Source organism: Dermacentor variabilis, chromosome 1 (genome assembly GCF_050947875.1).
Source record: "Dermacentor variabilis isolate Ectoservices chromosome 1, ASM5094787v1, whole genome shotgun sequence".
NCBI classification, from domain to species: domain Eukaryota; kingdom Metazoa; phylum Arthropoda; class Arachnida; order Ixodida; family Ixodidae; genus Dermacentor; species Dermacentor variabilis.
In genome coordinates this window covers 68,429,056-68,441,690 of record NC_134568.1, presented here as the reverse complement: position 1 = coordinate 68,441,690, position 12,635 = coordinate 68,429,056, and the positions used below count along the sequence as shown (strand labels likewise).

The following is a 12,635-nucleotide window of genomic DNA, read 5'->3' as shown; positions in this document are numbered from 1 at the left end:
CAGCTGCGATACGTTGTCGTTGGAGAGCACTACGCAATTTTCAGCATCGTCGTCCACCGCGGTGCATCAACGCCTGGCAAGCAGCTATAGTGACGTGCCGATAATTATTTGCTGTGCGCTACGTCGCCACAGTGCAGGCAATGAAACCGTGTTGTGGGGCCATCACAGTCCGAGAAGATATACGCATAAGCGAGTGACAGTTGACGCTTTCTTTTTGATGGTGGTGCTCAGTGCATCATCGATGATAGTTTCGTTGTGCGTGTTTTATTTTGGCGGTCAAGATATGCCTCTCAGCTCAGCACGGCGTCGCTTTTTCCTAAAATTAAGTTAGGCATAGCGCAACCGTGGTTGCACGCAAGAGTTACAAGCCTCGCACGGATCGTAAACTCTGGCTTGGATTGACAGGCGAACTCGTCACAAACACGTGCATCGTGAAACCACCCCAAATTAAACTCGGGAACATGGCGGCGGCAGCAGCAGCCCGTGTTATCGCATCCAGCGGCAACAACCGCCAATATGACTTTCTGGACCCGTTCACTTACATGACCGACGTATATATAGAGTTTCAGCGTGATTTTCGCCTCTCCAAAACGTCAGTGTGCTGGCTGTGTCACGAATTAGGCGAACACTCTCGTCTGCGGAGACAGCGTGGTGGGCAAATTATGCTTTCCGAGCACGGATTGGTGACTGGGCTGCGGAGGAAGAGCTCGTGCGATCCCTTCGGGTGGCACCGGCTTCAAGCGCTGTGCGTCCACCGCGCCCCAGCTCCGGGCCAGGTCCAGTGGCGTCATCGTAGTTCTGGAGCACCTGCAAGGACCTAGGCTTCAACCCGGACCAACCAACCTGCTAAGGCGAAGTCGTTGCATTATATATGAAGAGTCAGAATGGACGCCGAGCTGCCTTCTGGTGCAACAGGTGCCGAAAGGAGTTCTCGCAGTTACACGGTACCGCTGCACTACACGGAGAGAGAGGCGAAGGAAGTTACTTCGCCAACACGAGCCGCCTCGACCGTCGACCTCTCTAGACGCAAGCGATTTAGCTCCCGTACTGCGTAAGCAGAGCGTAGACGTGTGGCTGCTGAAGGAGATGACTGGCGACTTGTTTCCTCTGTTGCAGCCCGCCAGCGCCGCCCGGGGGAAGGAACTACGCCCGTGTGGTCGTGAGGAACGTGCTCCTGGCGCGACCTCCACTCGGTAGCCCCGGGAAGATAGTGCAAATTGACGAGTGCCTTCTTCATGACAAGCAAAAGTACAGTCGACGGCGCCTGATGACGGGCGACAACGTTCCGCCAAGCCACCAAAATTACGACGGTGTTGTAGATCGAGGACCATAGGTCGTCGGCATGGTCTGCGCGACCGCAGCACAGCTGCGAATTTTCAAAGTCAAGCGACGAGGAGTGGCGACACTATGCCCCATTGTTGTAGAAAATGTTCAACCAGGGACCATAATTCACAGTGACTAATGGCCGCATAAAACTGTATTCCAGGTTAAGTGGATCGGGGCAAGCCTCAACCTGCATTGGGAGACAGTTAACCACAGCGTGAATTTTGCGCACCCCATCACGGGCACTCACACGTAAAAAAATAGAATTTATTGTCAAAAAGTGAACGCCACCTCTTCAGTGGCGGGTACAGAGTAACTGCGCCGCTGCTGCAGTCCCACGTGACATGGATGTAATAGCAGTCAATTAACGGCCCCGTGCACTGCAAATATCCTTTATTTCGTTTGTTAGAAGCCATCGCTCGGCGCTAACTGGTATGAAGGTGCGTCAAAAAGTAAAAGAAAAAGCGCAGTTTTATCGCCTTTTGCTTGTATGAGGGTTCTCTGTCATTTCGGCGCGCTTACACGGTAAGCGCGTGGCCAACCACTTAACTGCGCTATAGCCGACGGTCACTTCGTCTCGCAGCCTAACTTTAGCGCGAGCAACAAGCGATCTGTTGAAAGCACAGTGCGAAAGCCAGGCGCACATGAATCTGTACTCGGAAATATGAGCGCAAGCACGTAGCAAGCCCACCAATCCAATCCAGAGAAAGAGGGGGGGGGGGGGGGAGAGGGCGTTTCCTACACATTCAGTGTACATCTTGTAAACTTTAAGATGCTTATTATAAACCACATTGAAGTGACTAATAATACTGTACTATGTTTTGCCTAACAAATGCATCCTACAAGAAACAACATAATGATGAAGGAAACCTCTTGCTCCGCACGGTAAACGAAACTACGCTAAACATGTTCAGCTGCCTTATCAACCAAGAAAGCTGGCAGGCCGTTTATGATCAGCATAACCCCAGAACTGCGTACAAGATCTTCTTGGATAAATTCAACCAGTGCTACAATACAGCCTTCCCTCTGCGAAAGCAGAAAAAAAGAAATAAAAAAGTTAGAAAACCATGGATAACTGCGGACTTATACAAACGAATACATAAAAAAATAATTTGTACCACAGTTTCATTAGCTCTCGTAATTGTGACATATTGACTGAGTTTAAAAAATTCTCAAATAAATTAAGCTTCGATTTGAAAAAGGCAAGGGATGATTATTACGAAAGAAAATTTTACAAAATTCGAAACGATCAACGTAGACTGTGGAATACAGTGAACGATTTAACTGGACGAGGGCGAAAAACGCATATCGTGAATGAAATTGTAATCGATAATGCCAGTGTAGTTGGGCAACAGCTTGTTGATGAAATGAATCGACACTTTGTAAGCACAGGGGTATATAGTGGAGAAGACTTGCAAGCGGATATTTTCATGACTACAGGGCAGGTTGATTCCATTATGCTTACACCAGCGACTCCTACTGAAATTGAAGCAATTATCACGACCCTAGAAAACAAAGCTGCAGGCGGAGAAGACGAAATAAAGGCCTTACCTGTCAAGTATGTCGCTCATCATATGAGTCCTGTATTAACCCATATAATAAATGAGATGCTTACACGCGGAGAGTACCCAGATGAATTAAAAATAGCTAAGATCACCCCTGTCTACAAGGGTGGCGATGAGAAAAAGCTTACCAACTACAGGCCGATATCTGTTTTGCCGGTGTTTTCCAAGATATTTGAGCGTGTTATTAATGATAGGCTTACGTCCTTTTTTTATAAATACAAAATAATTACGAAGTCGCAGTATGGCTTTCAAAAGGGTAAGTCTGCAGAACTAGCTTTAACAAACATAAAGGACAAAATAATTGAAAATATTGAGAACAAACTGCTCACTCTGGGGATTTTCTTGGATTTAAAAAAAGCATTTGACACTGTGCAGCACGCTATCCTTCTAAAGAAGCTTGCTGCGTATGGTGTTCGAGGAGTAGCACAGAATTTAATTACATCATATCTCTCAAATCGGTATCAGTATGTGTGCGTCGACAATCTGGTATCACAAAAATTGAAAGTCGAATGTGGCGTTCCTCAAGGATCAATCTTAGGACCCTTCTTATTTCTTGTATACATAAATGATATAACGTCCATACCAAACTCCCCTGAAATAATAATGTATGCTGACGACACTAATATCTTCTTTACTGGCACTACAAAAGAGGTCATAGAATCATCAGCTAACAGTTACCTCTTACACCTCTCCAGGTGGCTTAAAAGCAACCGGCTAAGTTTAAACACAAGCAAAACCAAATATATAATTTTTAAGCCAGCAAATAAAAGAGACCCCTATTGCGTTCATCTGCACTTTGAGGACACGTTACTGGAACAAGTTACAGAGCAAAAGTTCTTGGGCGTATGGTTTACAGAGGACCCTACTTGGAATACTCATGTTGACAAATTAAAAAGTGAGCTATCTTGAGTTACTGGCTGCATGTATAAAATACAAAATATACTACCCACCTGGTTGAAACAAACATTATATTACTCACTTTTCTATTCAAAACTCAGTTATGGCATTTTAGTCTGGGGAACTACGACAGCTTCAAACTACAACAAACTAATCATTGTACAAAAGAAAATATTGAGAATGTGTGAAAACTATGTGGGTGACAAACGAGGACTCCGAACAAAACCGTTCTTCATTAAATATAGCATGCTTAAAGCAGATCAAGTTTATCAAGTTTATTATTTCAAACTACTCCAGTGGATATATAAATATAGGCTGCACACAATACCTGTCGACAGTTGCACCTCATACCCAATACGTAAACCACACTATGTAAAACCCGCCACAAGAACTAATTACGGAAAGCAAACATTGAATTATCAAACGATTAATATATTAAACAGTGATCACTTTAACGTACAATAGACACAATCCTACCACAGTTTCAAAAATGACTGTAAAAACCTATTAGTGGGCAGTGACATTACATTTTCATTTTGAGTAACTTGTGCTCATCCCTGATAACACATGTAACCTCAGTTATGTTAGATTTTTCTCAGCGCTTGTAAATCATGTTTGCCATTGTTTCGGCATTTACATTGTGTATCAGTCTAAACCTTCGTTTCTTTTTTTTTTCTTCTGAAATGTTTCAATGTACTGATCTACTTACTGTATGTGCTATTTATTTTCGAGCAAGTGATTCTATGGTTTTTTTTCTTTATTGACTTCTGGTGTAAGCCAATTTTATTGTTATATAATACTTATTGCATATGTATCTTCTGCTTTTTCGAAATCTATCCCGTTGAAGCAAAAGTAATGCTTTGGAGACATGTGTTCTGAATAATTGAATTTTTCGTTGCTGTGTGCTGTGTGTTAAAGATAGGTTCGACAAATATGTATGTGAATGATATGTCATGCTGCCTTGAACTGTAGGGGCGCAGAGGCTCTGTCAGGCATTTTGCCTTTACCTCTGCCCCCTACACGGAGAGAATCCGTGAAACAAACAATAAAGAAAAAAAAGCATTTATTTTATAACTTCCTTGTGAATCTAATGCACTAGGTGGAACGAACATTAAGTGAAAGAAGGCACTGACCATGCACCGGCGGTATGATCACGTGATCTCCAGTTTACTGACCACCCGTAAGGCAACGCCCAAGAGATTATAGCCAACGAGAGTGAATCTAGATAAACCAATAAAACTGAAGGTGTGCCGAGGGACAAACTTTGTCTTGGTACTGTTACGTTTCGCCTACGACGCGCGGTAAAGCCGGCGCGGATGCAACGGACGCCGGGGCTTCGTTCAAAGCGGCAGACATTTTGGCCCGTTCGGCGCCGCCGCTACGCCTCCCCGCCAAGCGCGTCCAGGCCTGTTCTAATGCCACGTGTCTTCATGTGCGTGTGTGTGTGTATGTGCATGTTGGTGCCCACGCTTGTCGAAGCGCGGCAGCCGGGGAGAGGAGCTCCCCCCAACTGTGAAGCGAGGGGGTCTGACCGGCGCCGACACGACGTATGAGCCACCTTCTCTTCCCATTGTGCCCCAGCGGCGCCGGCACGACGGCTGCTCCACCTTCTCTTCCCATTGTGCCCGAGCGGCACAGTCACGTGCTCGTCTATAGAGGGGTTCCTTCTTGCCCTCAACTGCGAGAGTATAAAAGCAGCTGCCCCCGGACGCCAAAGGAGGCTCCGATTTCTTCTGTTGAGTAACGTGCACTCCCGTCTCTCTACTTCGGTCAACCTGACCGCCAACTCTTTGCGATGTTAGAATAAACAAGTTGTTTTGTTGTTACCTGTCGACTCATGCTTTGCCGGGACCTTCGGATGCTTCCAGTTGTGCCCCAGGCCGCCAGGCCAACGCTACCCTTGGGGCTTGCGACCCTGGTGCAACAACGGGCGTCAGCGCCGAGTTCCCAACAACTCGTGCCAGCGGTGCGATTTCAACAGTACCATTAGTTCTCTCGTTTTGGGGCGTCGCCAGATTTCGCGAAGATCCCGAGTTTCGCCAAACTCTGCGCATCCTGCATAGCACCCCAGCTCCCATTGACCCGCCGAACAGGACCACGACACATTCCTGGAAGCATTAGCCGCAAATGACTTGGCTGAACAACAACTAAAAGACCAGGAACTAAGGAGCTTGGTACGCTAAACTAGTTTGGTTCCTATGTGGTGTTTAAGCGTGGATTACCTGGATTTTCTGTACGCAATAGTAACTTCTTAAAAACGGACTTCTTATGGTGTTATCAACACTGAAACCAGACATTCGACATGCTCTCAATGATCATTCGACTGCAGGGTACCGCGGGTCTTTTCGTACACTAAAGGGGATACAGGAGATATATTACTGGCCTCTCCTGACCGACAGCACCCATTTATTCAAGGCATGCACGACTTCAAGACTGTCGAACGTTCATGATGGCCTTTCCACCAGATCCGCATGGTCTTACTAGGACCTTTCCCGGCGTCAACCTCCTGGTTTGGCATGTCTTCGACTGTCTTACCAGTGGAGCTATCCCGCACACCTTCAAATTTAGCCATATTGTCACATTTTTCAATGGCGGCGTTTTGAGCTTTTCATAGACGCCGCAGCTGCCTTCGCCATCTTGACAAGATGACAAATTCGACAATATGGCGGAATTTCACAATCTCGCGATTACCAACGACGCTTCAATAAATCGACAGCGCTGTACTTGAAGGTCGTGCAGTCAAAGTGGCCAGGGGACGAATTCACAAAGTTTTCGCTCGAAGTGCTGTTTTTCATTGGCTAATCGCCTTCACTAATAATATGTACTACATCACTACTGGCTGGAACGAGCGCATTTAGTCTAAGAACGTTTTGTGAATACGGGCCCGGGTTCTTTGTCGAGCACATCCAGCTATATATACGACATGTCTCCCCCGAAGTCCTAATAACCGACAGAGCAGCGGCTTTTATACGGCCGAACATACGCACAGGCGGTTCTGCACTGGAGTTACACAAGCCACCGCGGCACAACAGCTCATACATTCATCAGATTAATAACATCATGTAGTGCTTGAAAAAGACCATCACCGACATGCTTGCCTCGTGCCTCGACGTCAAGCAGAAGTCGCGGGACGCTGCCGCTCCTCCCGTGACTTTCACTTACAATAAGGCAAAACAAAGAACAACGGGGGTGACGCTATTAACTCGTGCCTATTGAAGAGGTCCCAACAACGATGTCATGGTTTCGAGTATCACCTATGAGGCCAACATCCACCAGCGCGCAGAAGACGCTTGGCGCCTCGCCCGTTTGCACATCAAAAAACAACAAAGGATGGACACTGCAGGGCACAATGACCGGGAACCGCGCAATGTGGAATATACTATGCCGGTGACTGTATTTGGGTATGCACAATAATGCACCGCCGTTGGCATAGTGACAGACTGGAGCGACGTTATATCTTGGGCCGTACCAGATATTTCAACGTCTACAACAGCACGGCTACAAGTATTGCCTTATGCGGCAACTTAGCCACACAGGCCCCTCGGACAGCCTGAAGTCGCCCATGCTAGGTGCCTAAACTGATTTACGCGAGCTGGCAAGCTTTTTAAAAGGACGGAATGCTGGGCGACTAGGTATTCCATAATAACGGAGTATACAGCGCGACACACAAGGACGCCGTGCTATTTTTCGTTATTGACCTTTTGAACTTGATTGCGCTTGTTTTCTGTTGGTTATGTCATTTCACTTCACCCTTGGTGTTTCCACTTTCTGTTTGCAGCAGTGGAACGACACCTATTCGAGAGAGGGACATTCCTACTCTCACGATTTTTTTTTCTTGTGTTGGCAGTCGCATGTACCGAGCTATCACCGTTATCACTCTCCAGACTGCAGAAACGCGTGCTTGGTCTATCGAAAATTTCGCAAACGTAGTCGCCATTTTCGCAGCGAGACAGGCCTGTGCAATCTGCCTAATCTATGTGCGACGCGAATGGTGTAGCACATTCCTGAATTCACAAGGGCGCCGCGAACTTCTCTGGAATGTACGATGACAGTTGTGCAAATATTGGGCGGACTTAAGCACTATTATTCAATAACCTAGAACCATGTCGCAGCTACTCAACAATAGACCATATTCACACTATCAATCAAGTGATAGAGAAATGTGCAGAATATAACCAACCCTTATATATAGCTTTCATTGATTACGAGAAAGCGTTTGATTCAGTCGAAACCTCAGCAGTCATGGAGGCATTACGGAATCAGGGTGTAGATGAGCCATATGTAAAAATACTGGAAGATATCTATAGCGGCTCCACAGCCACCGTAGTCCTCCATAAAGCAAGCAACAAAATTCCAATAAAGAAAGGCGTCAGGCAGGGAGATACGATATCTCCAATGCTATTCACAGCGTGTTTACAGGAGGTATTCAGAGACCTGGATTGGGAAGAATTGGGGATAAAAGTTAATGGAGAATACCTTAGTAACTTGCGATTCGCTGATGATATTGCCTTGCTTAGTAACTCAGGGGACCAATTGCAATGCATGCTCACTGACCTGGAGAGGCAAAGCAGAAGAGTGGGTCTAAAAATTAATCTGCAGAAAACTAAAGTAATGCTTAACAGTCTCGGGAGAGAACAGCAATTTACAATAGGCAGCGAGGCACTGGAAGTCGTAAGGGAATACATCTACTTAGGGCAGGTAGTGACGGCGGATCCGGATCATGAGACGGAAATAATCAGAAGAATAAGAATGGGCTGGGGTGCGTTTGGCAGGCATTCCCAAATCATGAACAGCAGGTTGCCATTATCCCTCAAGAGAAAAGTATATAATAGCTGTGTCTTACCAGTACTCACCTACGGGGCAGAAACCTGGAGGCTTACTAAAAGGGTTCTACTCAAATTGAGGACGACACAACGAGCTATGGAAAGAACAATGAAAGGTGTAAGGTTACGGGATAAGAAAAGAGCAGATTGGGTGAGGGAACAAACGCGAGTTAATGACATCTTAGTTGAAATCAAGAAAAAGAAATGGGCATGGGCAGGACATGTAATGAGGAGGGAAGATAACCGATGGTCGTTAAGGGTTACGGACTGGATCCCAAGGGAAGGGAAGCGTAGCAGGGGGCGGCAGAAAGTTAGGTGGGCGGATGAGATTAAGAAGTTTGCAGGGACGGCATGGCCACAATTAGTACATGACCGGGGTTGTTGGAGAAGTATGGGAGAGGCCTTTGCCCTGCAGTGGGCGTAACCAGGCTGATGATGATGATGATGATGATGATGATGATGTCGCCGCTACCATTGTCACTCAAGTGTTTCTCTGCTTTGTGGGAACAAATTCTCCATAAAGAGTTTGATTCTTCCAATACTCTCTTTTGCTAGTATTTCTGCTGGTTAACATCGCTGTTGGGGAACAATATGCAGCGCGTTGTTTGAAATATTTCCTTCTATCGCCAAAAAAGTAAAAAAAAGACGGAGATGAAAATTTCGAGGCCTTCTCGTAATATCATACCCCTGAACTACATATACGAGAGTGTGAGCAACTTCGAAATAGTGCTGTGCTTCTTCGCACTTTAGTTCGCAGCTTCCTTCTTCTTGCTTACTCTGGTCTCCCTGCAGTACAGCTGACACGTGAGGCATTTTGTCTGCGCAGCCGCTTTCGATGCCTAAGATTCGATCTGTGTGTGGCCCGTTACCTTCTTTCACGCAGACTTTGACATATGGGTACTCTTGCCGCGGCATTCACACGTGTTACGGGAACCGCGAACCCAAGCCGCGCTTGTTCTCACTCACACACACCGAATACTTTTTCCCCCTTTGTATCGTAAGGTTGAGCAAACTGTGGCTAGGACCACATGCGCGGTAATATGCGATTTCCTTCCCTATGTTTCCCTTCCTGCTCCTTTGCATATATTTCACAAACCACACACTACTGCATGAGCTACTGCCATTGCGGCCACCCACAGAAACAACTATTACTTCCTCTAACGTCCCATACAGTCCTAAAGCGAAAATGACTATTGATACATTACTTGCAAGACAAACTGTAAATTACCGTTGGGTAAATAACAAAGTTTCACGTTTGACTTTGTAATTATTCACCTTAAAGGACATCTCCCAATTTCGGAATTCAAGCCGAGCAGTAATAAAGCCATATACATTTAGCGTAAATTCTGTGCATAGCAAGAGCTTTGAGAAATGGAGATTTCAAAATCTCTGACGAAATCCTCCCATGCCATTTCTTCCTCTATCGTTTCCTCCTCCTTCCTTCATTCCTTGCATCGAACACACTTATGACAAATTACAATGCCCATGCCACTGCATGGGCATTTGTCATTGCGGCCCATACATGGAAAACACCATTACGGTAGCTAACAGCCCGTTTAACACTGCATACGTGCCTGGGCCACTATGCAGTGATATCGGCCTTCCACTCGATTCTATGCCTGTCTTGCCATCCACCGCGCACGACCGGCTGATCGCGTTGGCAACGCGAGCGGAGCTTCGCTCTGACCACTGCCGAACCACGAAAAGGTATTTGCATCGGAAAAGGCATCGCCACAAAATAGCACCCTAGACCTTAATGATTTTATCTTATCTTCGACCTTAACGATTTTCAGATTATTTGGATATATATATGAAGGATGATTGCCGACGTTAAGCACGTAGCAGCACGATTTCTTGGTGCGGAGCCTCTAAGGTTGTATATATATTTATTTATTTTATTCAGTGTACTCTGAGGGACATTACGGCATTAAAGAGATGAACGGTTACAAGTAAAACTGGCAAATTCAAGAAACTGCAGTTAATAAAGAAAGACAATATGTATACCAACGCAAATAACGAATGGCACCTAGATATACAAATTTAGCAATGGCATTCGTGAGTATAGGTTGAACAATGTGAAAAAAAAGGTTCCTAGTTAGCTATGACGTTCTTGAATAATTGGTGATCTGCGATAATGGCCGTCGAGGCGGGAAGGCGATTGCATTCATTGGAAGTGCGCGGTACGAATAACCGCAAGAAAGCGTTGGATCTGCATAATGGATGCCGACCTTGTGAGTATAATCTAGTCTGGGCGATACATATGGAGGCGGGGAAATAAGTTTGTTGCGTAACAGCGGATGATGAAATAACTTATGAAAAAGACATAGACGGAATATTTTGTGACGTGATGACAAGGATGGTAAGTTAAGGCTAGATTTCATGGCACCGATACTCGCGGTTCTGTTATAGTTAGAAAGAATGAAGCGAGTATAGTTATTTTTAACCATTTCCAGTGAGCGCGATAGGTTTATTTGACCTGGATCCCAGACTGATGCGGCGTACTCAAGTTTGGGACGCGTATTAGACCTTTTAGAGTAAATTTAAGGAGTTGCTAAGAATTTTGAAGAGGTGTTGCTAAACATGTGCTGTTATATCCTGTTGCCCGGGTTTCCCCGTCGCTTTGTCAGTGCGTGGTACACTGTAAAAAATTTCCGTAATTTTACGGGGGATTTCTGTCATTATACGGAGAACTGCAGATAAAAATACGGAAAGTATGTCATATTTCAAAAATACGGCAAAATCTGCCGTTAATATACGGAAAGTGCTCTCCGTATTCAGCTTTACGGACATTTTCACTGTAATCATATAACGGCTATACACTGTTTTGGACGAAACAGAGAGAATTCCGTATTTTTGTTATCTGAACATCCGTATATTGTGAGAAAATTTAAGCTGTCTGAATGAGCGCTCGTACTCATAAAGTTTCAGCTAACAATACTTTATTGAACACGCAAACTGTACGCATTATGAAGTTGCGTACAAAATGTGAGAGCTAGCCTTCTACCAAAAGCTGCAATAACAGATCGTATAAATATATATACGCATCTTCTATTCCGGTCGCAGTTTGCCGCGCATATGGGCTTTGTAACGCTGATCATATGCGCAAATATATGCGTGTTCTCGCAATGTTCTCAAATTAAGCGCTTTTATAGTTAATAAGACAGCATATATGTTTAAGTGAATGAAGAGCCGGGGACATACGTGCATACGTAAACAAGCTTGCGGCACTCAGGTGCTGGTGCATTTACGCCAGCATTTACGCCATATACGCCAAAAATTGTGCGCACTCTAAATCAGTACCGAAACGCAGGGAGTGGTATAATGACCGTAACTGCGTTTACATTTGGCAATAAATGGTCTCGAAGGGGACTGGCGGCCTATAGATCCAAGTACAACGGTCGGAGGAAATTTTCGAATGCGGCAAGCAATTAAACCAAATGTCAAAGGGCACTGCTGAACTGCAATGTAGTTGGTTGAACTCATTCCCATGATATTTACCAAATATCTCGTCTCTGACAATAACTGCCCATTCATTGAGACAAATCGATTACGCATAATCTTCACTGTTCATGTGTTAATTCTTGCGATAAGATGTAATCGCAAACATTTGGCGCTTCATCTTGAAACAAGACCGGTAAGCGCGCTCGTTCTTGTACGGTAGAATAAAGAACGCGAACATGCACCGACATGTGTGAACTACTGGAAGGTGACTGAAGATGAAGGACCTATTACCGTGCTAGTACTGTGTATACTGTCAAAAAGAAGAAAAAAATAATACGGAAAGACAGAATGCCCAGTGTCGAGATGTAACGATTCAAGCTTCATTTCTTTTTGACCTAGAATGCAACACCATTAGTTCCATGTGCTTTATGCATGGGTAATGTTATGACACAACTCATTATTTACCCGTTCATTACATGCACCAACCAGTCCAATTTATCACTGTACTAGAGCTTATGGACGCATCGCAGTGCACTGCTTTGCACTTTATTGTAGCACAGGGGTTTGCTATCGCCAGTAGCGAATG

At 45.2% G+C, this 12,635-nt stretch overlaps 1 protein-coding gene across 1 annotated transcript in view; it reads right to left on the bottom strand.

The window, feature by feature from the left end:
• LOC142578976 (QRFP-like peptide receptor) overlaps positions 1–12,635 on the bottom strand; it is an 813,496-nt gene that overhangs the window by 460,960 nt on the left and 339,901 nt on the right. The gene's annotated exons all lie outside the window — the stretch shown is intronic.